This window comes from Pan paniscus, chromosome 7, assembly GCF_029289425.2.
Source record: "Pan paniscus chromosome 7, NHGRI_mPanPan1-v2.0_pri, whole genome shotgun sequence".
NCBI classification, from domain to species: domain Eukaryota; kingdom Metazoa; phylum Chordata; class Mammalia; order Primates; family Hominidae; genus Pan; species Pan paniscus.
The window spans coordinates 134500696-134514621 of NC_073256.2; the positions used below are offsets into that span (position 1 = coordinate 134500696).

The following is a 13926-nucleotide window of genomic DNA, read 5'->3' on the forward strand; positions in this document are numbered from 1 at the left end:
TCTTCTCATCTTCTCTCTCTTCTCCTTCTTGGTAATGCCAAAGTAGTGAGCAAGGGGCGTGTTTCAGCCCTGTTTGTGTTACAGCTCTTTTAGCCCCACCATTTGGCAGGTCCCGAGTTCTTGTCCTGTGTCCAGGAAGAATGAAGTACACAGACAAGTGGAGGGTGAGCAAGGTGAAGAGGAGTTTTATTGAGCAGCAGCTCAGAGGAGAACAGCTCAGAGGAGACCCGCAGTGGGTAGCTCTTCTCTGCAGGCAGGGTGTCCTGATGAGTGTCTAGCCCTCAGCAGAGGGGAGACCCTGGAATGGGCAGCTCCTGTCTGCAGGCAGTGTGTCCTGATGAGTGTCCAGCTCTCAGCAGAGAGGGGACTCTTGTGTGGGTAGCTCCTCTTTGCAGCTGTTTGAGTCTGGCTGAGTTGGAGCTTTTATGGGCCTCAGACGGGAAGAAGTGTGTGCCAGTTGGTCCATGAGTGGCCATGGGTGGGCCTGGAAAAAGCACCGCCAGTTCCCACTCCTGTTTGTGGGACCAGCAGCCTGGCCCCCAGGCTTCAGGCTCTCCCTGGCTTGAAGGTGGGGCTTCACCTGGGACCCGTCCCTTTCCACCTAGGAGCCTGTCTGCCTCCTGCTGTCGTTCATGGCGTCCAGGCTGTTCATGCCATGGGGCACCTGCAGGTGAGTACTGAGTTGCCCTTAGCCCCACCTCAGCCTCCTTCCCATGCTTGTTGGCACCCAAAGTCCAGAGGGGGCCTAGGTGGCAGGGGGCTGGCATGGCAGTGCTGCCCAGTGTGTGTGCACGCCTGGCCAGGCTGTGACAGCACCTGGGTGTGGCCCCAACCTTGCTCCAAGATTGGAGCAGATGCCAGGAGCAGGCCAGGCAGCAGGAGCAGATATCTCTGAGCCTTGGGGGCAGGTGGGGTCTTCCCAGGCCCCTAAGAGTGCAGAGATGCCCAGATCTGCAGCCATGGCTTAGGTGGCTGCAGCTGCGCTAGGGAGGGCAGGGCTCCTGCCTGCTCCCAGCCCCCGTTGGCTCTGTGTAGCACAGAGCCCTGGCTGTACCTCCCCCACTGTAGCCAGTGTCATAGCAGCAGCTGCTCTAGATGGGCCGCTGCTGTCATCAATACTAGTCGGTTTTATTCACTCAATGGTTTGTTCTACTAGTTAGTGTTACTAGCATTACTAGTTAGTAATAATAGTAACATATTACTAGTTAGTAACCAGTGTTAGTAGTTAGTGTTACTTTTAGTAACACTAGGAACTAAAACTTGAGGACAGGGTTTTTTTTTGCATAAAAATATATTTATATTGCCAAAATGTTCTTTTTTTCTTAAAATGGGACTTTCTTGACAAAAGTTGTCATTCATTCTGCTTTGCTCATCTCCCAAACGGAGTTAATCACAAAGTGAATTAAACAAAAAGCAACAATAACCTTGTACAAATAATATCTTTTGGAATAGGGAGATGGTCAAAGCCTCCCGATAAAGCTTCCCCAGAATCCATTGCCTTGTTCATTCCTTTAGTCAGGTATGCAATATTTATTGAGGGCTTCCACTTGCTAGGCAGTGAGGTGGGAACTGGATGTGAATGATGCAAAACAGATAGTTTCAGCCTTTGTGGAGCTCAGCCTAGAGTTTAGTTAGAGGCACATAAGTTTTTCAACTGATCATAAACTTATATAATTACAAACTGTATTTAGTATTATGGAGTAAATGTATAAAAACCTGTGATATCACAGAATAGGAAGTCACACCCAGTTTGGGTAAGAGTTCAGGGAAATTTTTCCTGAGAGTATGATGGGCTGAAGCACTGAGCTGCTGTTGAGAGAGCAACAGCCTCAACTCTTCATTTGCACATTGTTGGGCTCACCTTTTCATCATCTTTCTCTCACACCAGCTCTTGTGGCCGTAGTTCTGGCCAGGAATTCTAGAAAGGAGAAAGACCGTCTTGATGTTATAGTCTCTCTTAGGCACTGATGGGGTTTGAACTTTGCTCTTTCCACGAGCATTATTAAGAAGGAGAACTCGTTTTCTCTGCAGAAGGGCTGGGTTTGATGAGTACCTTGAGTGACCTCTGCTACTCCTCATCCATGTATGTGGTAAACATTGCTAACCAATAGAGGCACTTGTTCCTGCTGAGCTTAGATGAACAATTCTTACAAAATGTCTAGATATTTGCTTCCAAATGATTGGAGTTGCAGTGAAGCATGAAGTCTACTTGCTGTTCCACATCTCACATGCCTGCCTTGCTTGATGAATGGAACCCAATTGGTTCTATGTGGGCTTGAAGAAAGTAGATGCATGTAATGACTTGAGTCTGCCTCTGACTTAAGATTCATCCAACATTTGGGTCAAGGAAATCTCCTATTCTACATTTGCAAATCAGACTCAGATACTGTTCTGGCCTCCTGGGAGCACACACAGAAGTTATAAAATTACTAGTGTAAATGCTTAGGATAATATTTGACACCTAATATTTGGTAAATAGATAAGAAACACCAGTTTAAACCCTCATCATTATTAATAATATTATTATAAGTGAAAAGTCATCACTCTTAGGAAGAGTGGGAACTACCTGCAAAGATGGAGCAAAGTGAGGAAATGACATATTGTCATATGACCATTGTCAGATTTTTCTTAGCAACATTTTCACTCCAAATTCTACTTGTCTTTGAAGCCTGCACCTCTCCCCACCTCCCACTCACACACAAAATCATGGAGTACTGGGCCATCTGGCACTCGTTGTCTTATAACTGCCACTGGAGCTGGAGATGCCAAGAATAATGACCATAGCCCCTGTCTTTAAGAAGCTTATATTCTAGTGGGGAGGCAGAAAATAAATGAATAGAGTCATCCCATTTTTGCCTTCATGGAGCGTGCAGACTGGAAGAGGGAGAGAGATATTAAATCAATAAACATATAATTTAAAAATTATATAAGTTCTGGGCTGGGTGCAGTGGCTCACGCCTGTAGATCCAGCACTTTGGGAGGCCGAGGTGGGCAGATCACGAGGTCAGGAGATCGAGACCATCCTGGCTAACACGGTGAAAGCCTGTCTCTACTAAGAATACAAAAAATTAGCCGGGCATGGTGGCAGGCGCCTGTAGTCCCAGCTACTCGGGAGCCTGAGGAAGGAGAATGGCGTTTACCGGGGGTGGAGCTTGCAGTGAGCCGAGATCGCGCCACTGCACTCTAGCCTGGGTGACAAAGCAAGACCCCATCTAAAAAAAAAAAAATATATATATATATATATAATATATATAATTATATAATTATATATTATATATATTTATTTTAAATAAATATATTTTAAATAATATATATTATATATAATATATAATTTTAAATAATATATATTATATATAATATATAATTTTAAATAATATATAATATATAATATATAATTTTAAATAATATATAATATATAATATATAATTTTAAATAAATATATATATTTATTTAAATAAATTTAAATATATTAAATAAATAATAAATTTAATAAATTTAAATAAATATATATATTTTAAATAAATATAATTATATAATATATATTTTAAATAAATATATATATTTTAAATAAATATAATTATATAATTATAATTTAAAAATATAAATATATATATTATATATAATATACGTTCTGTGAAGCTAAGTAACAGGGTAGAAAAGAGGGAAAAAGAGGAAGAGCTAATATAAATTCGAGCATTTAGTCAATCAAGACCTCCCTGAGAAAGCAGACTTTAAGCTGACGGTCATCTCAGTTTTCTATGAATACATGCTTGGTAGGATGAGGGTTTCTCTGGTTATTTCAATAGTGTATCATACATATAAGGCCAAAGACATGCATTCTGATCAATCAGTATAAATCAGCAAACTCACCTGCCTTTGTCCTGCTCTTAGTGGAAGAATGGGAATGTTAAGAATACTCAAAATCTTTGGTAGAGTATCACTCGTCTGTCCTACTTTAATCTTTGTCTTCATATGAAACCAGATTATCAGGAAAGCGTGTAGCTCCCTCCTATCCACGGATGCGTGTCTGGGATAAACGGCTACTTGAACTAGCCATTTCTGGAGAGAGAATATCGGAAACAGGCACTAAGTGAGAAAGACACATCCTGGAAAGCTGGCCACAAGAATGGCATAGGAGTAGTGGGCAGAAAAGCAGACTTGATTTTGTGATGGGATCAGGTAACAGAAAATAAACAGACTGTTTGGGATGGGGCACAAAGAAATGCCAAATAAAGCATGCAGGGGAGATTGTCCCTCTGTTCTTTGGTAATACTGTTCTTAGAGAAAAGGCTATTCCATTTTGTTAGCTCAGCAGCAAAAAAGATAGAGATGAATTGGAGGAAGTTCAGCAGAGCAGTGAATGGGGTGGATAATTAGCTTCTGGGGAAAAAGGTGATAACATATAATGCTTTTGAGGGACTGTCATAGTTTTCTGTTACAATGCTAGAAACCAGAGACACCAAGTGGGGAGTGAAATTACTTGGGCACACAGAGGTTTAGTGGAAAATGATTGCATATGGTTAAGAATATAAGAAAATAGGTTAAACTCAGGGATGAATTCTAGCAGAGAGGGAATCAATTTATCAGCAAATTAAGTCAGCATGCTAGAAGTAGGAGCAGCTTAATATAAAGTATAAGATATGTATCTTTCCTCATAAACTTTTAGCTGTGGAATGCCTACGGCCAAACCATTCTGTCTCTCACACACTTTTTTGTGAACAGTCTTGGTTCTGTCCTGAGGGCATTTGCACCTGCTGTTCCTTATGTCTAGATTTGTCATTGCCTACCTTTTCTCCCTCCCACCCAAGATCTCTGAATGGCTGGCTTCTCATTGTTATTCAGGTCTCATGTCTCAGCTACAATGTCACCTTCCCTTGTTTTAAAATGAGGCTGTGAGTAGTTAGCAACTTGACAAGTATCACACCATGTCTCACTCCAGAACCCAAGCCCTCCAGTCTCAATGCTGCTTTACTTACTAAGAAATAGACATTTTAGTTAGAGAAAATATAGTTTAGCTTATATGATGGGAGATCTAGAGGTAGCAGTTTCTCATCTGAAGTCTAGGAAGGGTCAACCAAAAAGAAAGAAAATACCTGGTGACCACAAGCCATCACTTGTGGTATCTTAAAGAAAGCTTTATGGCAAAAATAGACAGGGGCCTGTAGGAGAGCCACTAGCTTACAGAATATTCAATGGATGGGCTTTTACCTAGATAATTATGAATGAGATTCCTGCTCACTAAACATCATCAGTCTCTTTTTGGACAATAAACATACACTAACTGATGGAAGGGTTTATTGATAAAATAAACTCTGAGTACTGTACCATTAAATGAGATGACATGTATTATTTGTTTTGGAGCCATATATTGAAGTAAGTGCTTTACATACTGTATTTCATTTAATCTTGACTACAACCCTGTGAGGTAGGTACTATTGTTATATATCCATTTTACAGATTAGGGAAGTGAGGTTTAGAGGTTGAATGACTTTCTGAAGGTCACAGTGCTATAAAGTAATGGGAACAAGAGTGAGCCAGATAGTCTAAAGGTACCACATCTGTAAAAATGCACTGTACCCTCCACCCCTTCCTGTACCCTCAAACCCATATTGACAACCATTTTGTATAAATAAAAAATAATAACAATTATCTACTATTTGCCTATTCTATCTCAGGTGCCATACAGATTTTTATATATTTCATTAAATTCTTTACATATATATCATTTAGTATTTACAAACATTTTAGTGGATGGGTATTATTGTCACCAGTTAATAGATAAGGAAATAAAGGATGTAAGTTGTTAAGTAGCTTGAGCAATATCACAGTGGAAAAGATATATTTGAACCATGCTCTTTTAATTATCTGGTACTTTCTCCATAAAGATATTTTGAGCACCTTGGGGGAGGTATTCAAATCTTCATCTGTGAGAACATAACCACTTTTTTCCACTGCTCCTCTCTGAGGCTCTAAGCCCCCAACACAAGCCTGCCCTCCTACTCTGTGTCCCATGCTTTCCCCCGCTGTACAACAGGGCATGCGTGGGTGCTCTTAGAGCAGGCAGTGGAATACTGGTTTGTGCTGGAAACAAGAAGCCAGTATGGCTACTGGAGGCACTTGCAGGTCTTCTACAGTGAGCAGATCAGGGTCTCCTGGAATAGCATTTCTTCTGCTCTTATAATTGTTAAGTTCATTTCTTCTGCTTCAGACTTCAGTTCAATCTCTAAGATCTGAAATAGCTAGTTGCCTGTTTAGAGTAGATACTATCAATATTTGTTCAGGGAATGCTTGAAGAAACCTATACTCATTTAGTCTTTTTTTCCTTGTTTCTCCAACTGGAATAATTCTGTTAATTTCATAAAATTGTTACCCAGAGCTGCCATTTTCCGGTCTCCTAATTCATGAATGTAACTCTTCTCTGAATCCTTCTTAATGTCTCTATTATGCTCTGTAGTGTCCTTTACTAGAACTAAACATACCACTATTTAGGAGTATAAACAAGTTCAAACCTAATTCTCCATGTATAGCAAGATGTAGGAGAATGGCAAGTCAAAGAGTAAATCGATTGATGACGAATGAATGATAGAAACTACCAGATAAGTTTTAATCTTAGACTCTGTATTATGCTCTGTTTTCAATTAAAAAAATATTGTATCCCTTCCCCTACCCATGAACCCATATGGCCCCCAGGACAGAAGGATAAGATAAAGTGTTTACTGACTTTGTTGGAGACCTCCCAGTAAAGACAAGTGCGTCTTTCCAGGGCCTCATATCTGAATTTTTATCTTGCACACCAAAAATATGCTCAATTAAAAGGGATTCAATGGATAAATAATTTTGGAGTTGTTGGACACACCATCTCCCTCTTAGAGTGTCTCAGTGTACATAAGCACATTTAAGTCCAGTAGTAAAGCCCTGTAGTCAGGAGACCTATTTAACTCAGTTGGCTCAGATGTATTTACATACTGCCTGTGATCAGCCACTGAAGACACTGGAAAAATTCAATTTTAGAGTAATAGAGTTTGAAAAGAACATTTCCTTTTATTTAGATATATGATGTGATGGTTAATAGTGCTTATCAACTTGGTTGGATTGAAGGGTGCAAAGTATTGTACCTGGGTGTGTCTGTGAGTGTGTTGCCAAAGGAGATTAACGTTTGAGTCAGTGGACTGGGAAAGGCAGACCCACCCTCAATCTAGGTGGGCACAATCTAATCAGCTGCCAGTGTGGCCAGAATAAAAGCAGGCAGAAGAATGTGGAAAGACTAGACTGGTTTAGTCTTCTGGCCTACATCTTTCTCCCCTGCTGGATGCTTCCTACCCTTGAATATCGGACTTCAAGTTCTTCAGCTTTGGGATTTAGACTGACTTCCTTGCTTTTCAGCTTGCAGATGGCCTATTGCGGGACCTCACCTTGTGATCGTGTGAGTCAATATGCCTTAATAAACTCCCCTTTATATATCCATCTATCCATTAGTTCTGTCCCTCTAGAGAACCCTGACTAATACATATGGTATCTGAGAACACAGACTTCCTATATGAAGTTCTACACAGGTGTTATGTCACTGTTGAGCTGGGGGATTTCATGCTGGATTCCAACTTGTTCGATTTTTTTAAAAAATCATATTGATGTTTTTGAAAACACTCTTCTAATCTTTATAGAAAATCTGTCTCCAATAAATTCATGTAAACCCCTTCAATTTACTTGAATTTTAGCTTGTGCTTCCTTTTTATACAAAGTTTTCCATAAGTTTAGTATTAGTGGTATGAAGTGGTTCTCTGCTTCAATTCATTTGTCTTAAATATACCTATTTCATGCTCTAAGAGATGTCTTTTAAATTAAATGAATGAGTTGCCTAAATAATTTATTATTCCATAAATTTATATTACATAATTCTTTTATTAGTTACCATTCATCTCTCTGACTTTAAAAAGATCGAATGTTGCTAGTCAGGTTTTATTTAGCATTTTATCTCTCATCACCCTGGTTACCTTGAGTGCTGTATTAGTTTACAGGGCTGCCATAATAAATCACTACAAACTGGGTAGTCCAAAGAAACAGAAATCTATTCTATCCCAGTTCTGGACTCTAGAAGTCTGAAGTCAAGCCATCAACAGAGACATGCTCACTCCAAAGGCTCTAGGGAAGACTTCTTTGCTTCTTCTAGTTTCTGGCAATCTTTGGCATTCCTTTGGCTTTGGCAGCATAATCCCAATTTCTTCTTCATCTTTGCATGGCCTTCTTCTATGGGTGCCTGTGTGTTTCTGTATCCAAATGTCTCTCTTCTCATAAGCACACCAATCATTAGACTTAGAGCTCATCCCAATACAATACATGATGCATCTCAACTTGATTACAGATTCAAAGGCCTTATTTCCAAATAGGAAACAGTTCCAGATTCCAAGTGGACAAGAATTTTGGGGAGACACCACTCAACTCAGTGTAGTCCACTCTCTGGGTCCCAAAAGTTCATGTCTTTCCTATGTGCAAAATACATTCCCTCCATCCTAACATCCCCAAAAGTCTTGAGTCATTCCAGCATCAACTCAAAGTCCAAAATCTTACTACATATAATTAACTTGAAAAGTTCAAAATCTCCTCTTCTAAATCATTTAAATCAGGTGTGGGTGAGAATCTGGGTAGGGTCCATCCCGAAGTAAAATTCCTCTCTATTAGTGCACCTGCCAAACTAGAGAACACATTATCTATGTCTAGAATACAATGATGGGACAGCCACAGGGTAGAAAATTTTCATTCTAAAAGTGAGAAATTGGGAGGAAAAAAGGGGTGATGAGTCCCAAGCAAGTTTGCAACCCAGCAAGACAAGCAGAATTTCAAGGAGTGAGAATAATTCTCTGTGGCTTGATGCTCAGAGAGCCTGAGGCATCTGCCCTCTCTTCTTGGCCCACATGAGTGGTAGTGCTGTCCTCTCAGCCTGTCACTCTACCCTCAGTGCCCTCAGAGTCATGTTTCCTTTTGCTTTAAGGGTAACATACTTTGTTTGTTTGTTTGTTTGAGACAGGGTCTCACTCTCTTGCCCAGACTGGAGTGCAATGATGTGATCTTGGCTCACTGCAACCTTCACCTCCTGGGTTCAGGCAATTCTCTTGCTTCACCTTCCCAAGTAGCTGGGACTACAGGCATGAACCACCATGCCTGGCTAATTTTTTGTATTTTTCGTAGAGACAGGTTTTGCCATGTTGGCCAGACTGGTCTCGAACTCCTGGCTTCAAGCAATCCATCAGCCTCCCAAAGTGCAAGACTTATAAGTGTGAGCCACTGCGCCCAGCCATGGATAACATACTTTTTCAGCTGAGTTGCTCTATCAGCCTGTTTCCTGCCTGTAGAATCCCAGAAGTCCAACAGCTTTCTTTCACTTCATTCCATCTCTGTCCTGTTTAGTCCAAGCTACGGCTTTTAGTTGTATAACATTCTCGAAACCCTGAATAGTCTTCTGTGAACATCATGTATAACATTCTCAAAACCCTTAATAGTCTTCTGTGGACATCATGGGGATCATGCCATTAGACAAAAAGTTTCTCCACACATTCCTCCTGGATACCCCATCGCTATTCCTGGCCTTTGCTGACACGGCTGATTGAATGCATAAGTCATATGCTTAATCTCTTCAGCAAAAGAGTGTCCAACTAGACCCCAACTTGGGGTTCTCTTCTAGAACTTGCTTTCTCATATTTTTGCAATGTGACTAGGCTGAGAATTTTCTAAATCATCTGCTTCTGGTTTACTTTTTGCTTAGTAGTTTCTTTCTCCATTTCTTTCCTTTCACATTTTATTATAGGCTGCAAGGAGAAACCAGGCCACACTCTGTTTGGGAACCTCAGTTAAATATCCAAGTTTATTGCTCGCAGGTTCTGCTCTCTACCCAACAACAGACTACAATTCAGCCAAGTTTATTCTACTTTCTAACAAGGATCACCTTTCCTCCAGTTTTCAGTAGCATGTCCCTCATTTCCATCTGAGACTTCACCAAAGCATCTTCAATGTTCATATTTCTAGCAACATTCTGTTCATGACAATAGGTATTCTCTAAAACAATAGAAATTTCCCTACAATCCTCCTTCTTTACTTCTTTCTGAGATCTCATCAGAATTGCCTTCAATGTCCACATTTCTGTTACCAAAAGGGGGTCCTGATCCAGACCCCAAGAGAGGATTCTTGGATCTCATGCAAGAAAGAATTTGAGGCAAATCCATAGGGTAAAGTGAAAGCAAGTTTATTAAGAAAGTAAAGGAATAAAAACTGGCTACTCCATTGGCAGAGCAGCCCAGAGAACTGTTGGTTGGCTATTTTTATGGTTATATCTTGATTATATGCTAAACAATGTGTGGATTCCTCATGAGTTTTCTGGGAAAGGAGTGGGCAATTCCTGGAACTGGGGGTTCCTTCCCCTTTTCGGCCATATAGGGTAACTTCCTGATGTTGTCATGGCATCTGTAAATTGTCATGGCACTGGTGAGGGTGTCTTTTAGCAAGCTAATATATTATAATTAGCATATAATGAGCAGTGAGGACCACCAGAGGTCACTTTTGTCACCATCTTGGTTTTGGTGGGTTTTGGCCAGCTTCTTTATTGGAAGTTGTTTCATCAGCAAGGTCTTTGTGACCTGTATCTTGTGCCAACCTCCTATCTCATTCTGTGACTTAGAATGTCTAACCTCCTGGGAATGCAGCGCAGTAGGTCTCAGCCTCATTTTACCCAGCCCCTGTTAAAGATGGAGTTGCTCTGGTTCAAACGCCTCTGACATTTCTATTAGAATCTCTTCAAAGCAATCTAAGATTTTTCTATCATGCACCTAAAAACTCTTCCAGCCTCTATCCATTATTCAGTTCCAAAGCTACTTCCATATTTGTATTTATTTATTTACACAATAGCACCCTACTTCTTGGTACTAAAATCTCTTATCAGCGAGGGCTCTCAAGAGAAACGAAACCAATAGAACATACACACACATATACATATATGTACACATATGTGTGTTCTTTATATGAGTGTGTATATTAACGAATACGCATACATGATTTATTTTAAGAAATTGGTTCGTAAGATTGGGGCCTGGTATATCTGAAATTTGTAGGGCAAGCCAGCAGGCTGGAAGCTTAGTCAGGATTTCTATGTTGCAGTTTTGAGGTCAAATTTCTTCTTCCCTGGCAAACCTCAGTTTTTGCTCTCAGGACTTCCAATTGATTCAGTGAGGCCCACCCACATTATTGAGGATAATCTCTTACTTAATGTGAGCTTATTTTAGATGTTAAACACGTCTACCAAGTGCCTTCACAGCGGCACCTAGATTAGTGTTTGACTAAATAACTGGGTATTATGGCCTACCCAAGTTGACACATAAACTGCACATTACAAGTGCTTTTCCCTATTTCTTCTGCATTTCCAGATTATTTCTCTTAAATTGCAGAGAGCAGAGCTATACATAGCTATCCAGGTCTAACTTCACGAAGAATAGAATAGTTTCTTTTCATTTTCAATGTACATCATACTTTGTCAGACTTTTTTTTCAGTTGCAGCTCTTCGTTGGACTGGTGATAGTATTGGCTTTATTAATCTCTCATTCTCTCACTTATTCATTCCACAAACATTTGTAGAAGGCCACCAAGCTCTAGGGAGAGGAAAATGGTTTTATAAATTAGTGCTTTCTGGGATAAAGGAAATTTATAATCTGTACTACTTAATAGTAGCCACTAGCCACATGTGGTTTTCGAACACTAGGAGTATACTTAGTATGACTGCGGAAGTAGATTTTTATTTTCATTTAATTGTAATTAATTTAGGTTTACATTTAAATGTCTAAATGACACTACTGTATTGGGAAATATAATTTCCCTTATGCAACTGTGGTACAAAATTCATTGTGGTTTTTATCATTAAAAGTAATGGCAGAAACCACAATTATGTTTATACCAACCTAATACATTATTGAGTTTCTTTTACTAAGATACAGGGATAAATTAGATTTTGATTATTGTTTCAGAGATTGTTAGAGTAAGAAGGAACTTCGAGCAAAAGAGGATTTTAGAGTTGTTTTTCTTTTGTGGATGAGGACTCAGAGGTCATATGAACTGCTGAGGATTAGAGCTTGTTAGCAGTAGTGCAGGACCCAGAACTTGGATTGGCTGCCTGTCAATTCAGTGTTTATTTCCCTACCCTGTTCTATGTCCCCATCTAATTAGACCATTTGATTTTCCACCTGGAATCCCCAGCCCACTTTGACTCTAATTAACAAATGCCTCTAAAAATAGAACTCAACTTTGCACATGGTTTCAGAATGATTGCATCTTCCCTGCTCCATGGCAGAATGATCTGGCATTTTCTTTCAGGAGCTAGTTGGCTTATGACACACCTACCACCTCTGCAGTGATGCCAAAGGGATGTTCTCTCTACCTGACCTGCATATGCTTTATTGGAGAAGGAAAACCATTCTATCTGCACAGCACTGAGTCATCAGTATTTTCTTTGGAGAAAAATGTCACTTGGCCCACATGATGCAATTTTTGCCATAGCACTTTTCTTGATAAATCTTTAGCTGACAAAAACAGAGTGAGAAGAGCATTCTAAGAGTTTCTCACAGGACTATTGATCTATTTTCTTATACTAGTGAACTTCCTTTGTTCATTTGCACTGTGTAAAATAAATGCATTTATATTGACAGTGTGCCTTTGTCAGGATACCATCCTTATTAAAATAAGCTTGAAAATATTTTGCGCTATACCAATAACAGGATGTCATATTGACTCTGCATTTAATATAATATCAAAGTATTAAATATAGCCCATGAAGCACTCAAAGTTTGCTTCTGCTCTTTTTAGATAAAGTAAAATTTAAAAATAATGGCAATCAGTTGCTGCATAAAATGGACCTGTGCCTTGCAATGGGCATTGGATTTGAGGAGCAGATGGAAAGTGTCTCTGAGATGAGAACGATTAAGTAATATAATTTTAAACATGCTTTGCCAACAACAGATTTTCTGTTACACTGGTCAATTATTAAAGATGAAATTCTTATACCAGCTAGAAATGAGGATTGCTATTTAAGGGAAGGAGACGATACTATCTCTTGGTGCAGAGCTTTATTGTTTGGGGCCAGACGTCCAATCTGCTACCTGTGATTGACAAGATGATCCAAGTTCTGTCATTCCTATGAGAGGTGAGTCATCCATCCATTGCTATAAGAGAACCAAATTTAGATTGGATATTTGAGCGATAAACACAACTCCCCCAAATCTCTCAGGTAAAAACCAGTAATAACTAACCCTGAAAAATCTATGGGATAAAGGTCAGCAATTATAAAATCAACCACAATATAAAGACAGTAATTTGAGGTTGGGTAACTATTTTATTTTTATGGCAAAGTATTGTAAATTATAATAAATGTAGCAAAACTGAATCAATCCAAATGGCCTCTCTTTCATTCTAATCACCTTTATCATTCTGTTATAAACCAGCTTGCTCTGAAATATATAACTAGTGAAGTATAAGGTCCCCAATTTTTTAGGAAAAGAATTCTAGGAAAGTTTATTGTTTAATATTTATCAATATCATTTGATACTTGTATAATATCTTATTTCGATGAGTAAATTATATTTTTCCTTTAATCAGCCTTGGGACACTACTGGGAGTAATTAAAACATGTAAGATAATTATCAGCAAGATAAATACAATATCAGACTCTTCCTAACAATATTTTATGTTTAATACTTTTATTCAGTTAAATGGGAGTTTTGCCTGCACAAGGACTGCTGGTTGGGAAGTCTATAGAAGCAGCCAATATTTAAGTGGATAGATTAAAAATCAAATGCCCCTACATGACAAGAATAAGCAGAATGGTGTTTAGAGTGATAGGTACCAATGGCCATAACATTTCTCATATGCTAAATTCAGACTTTCCTAATTTTATTT

At 39.3% G+C, this 13926-nt stretch overlaps 1 protein-coding gene and 1 long non-coding RNA gene across 4 annotated transcripts in view; one reads left to right on the top strand and one right to left on the bottom strand.

The window, feature by feature from the left end:
* SLC30A8 (solute carrier family 30 member 8) overlaps nt 1-13926 on the top strand; it is a 226930-nt gene that overhangs the window by 143996 nt on the left and 69008 nt on the right. The window lies entirely within an intron of this gene.
* Nucleotides 11512-13926, bottom strand: part of LOC134730835 (uncharacterized) — a 429507-nt gene continuing 427092 nt past the window's right edge. Inside the window, exons 8-9 of the long non-coding RNA XR_010112831.1 lie at nt 13131-13193; nt 11512-11630 (exon numbers count right to left, since the gene is read on the bottom strand). This is a non-coding gene — a long non-coding RNA (uncharacterized LOC134730835). The remainder of the gene's footprint in view (nt 11631-13130; nt 13194-13926) is intronic.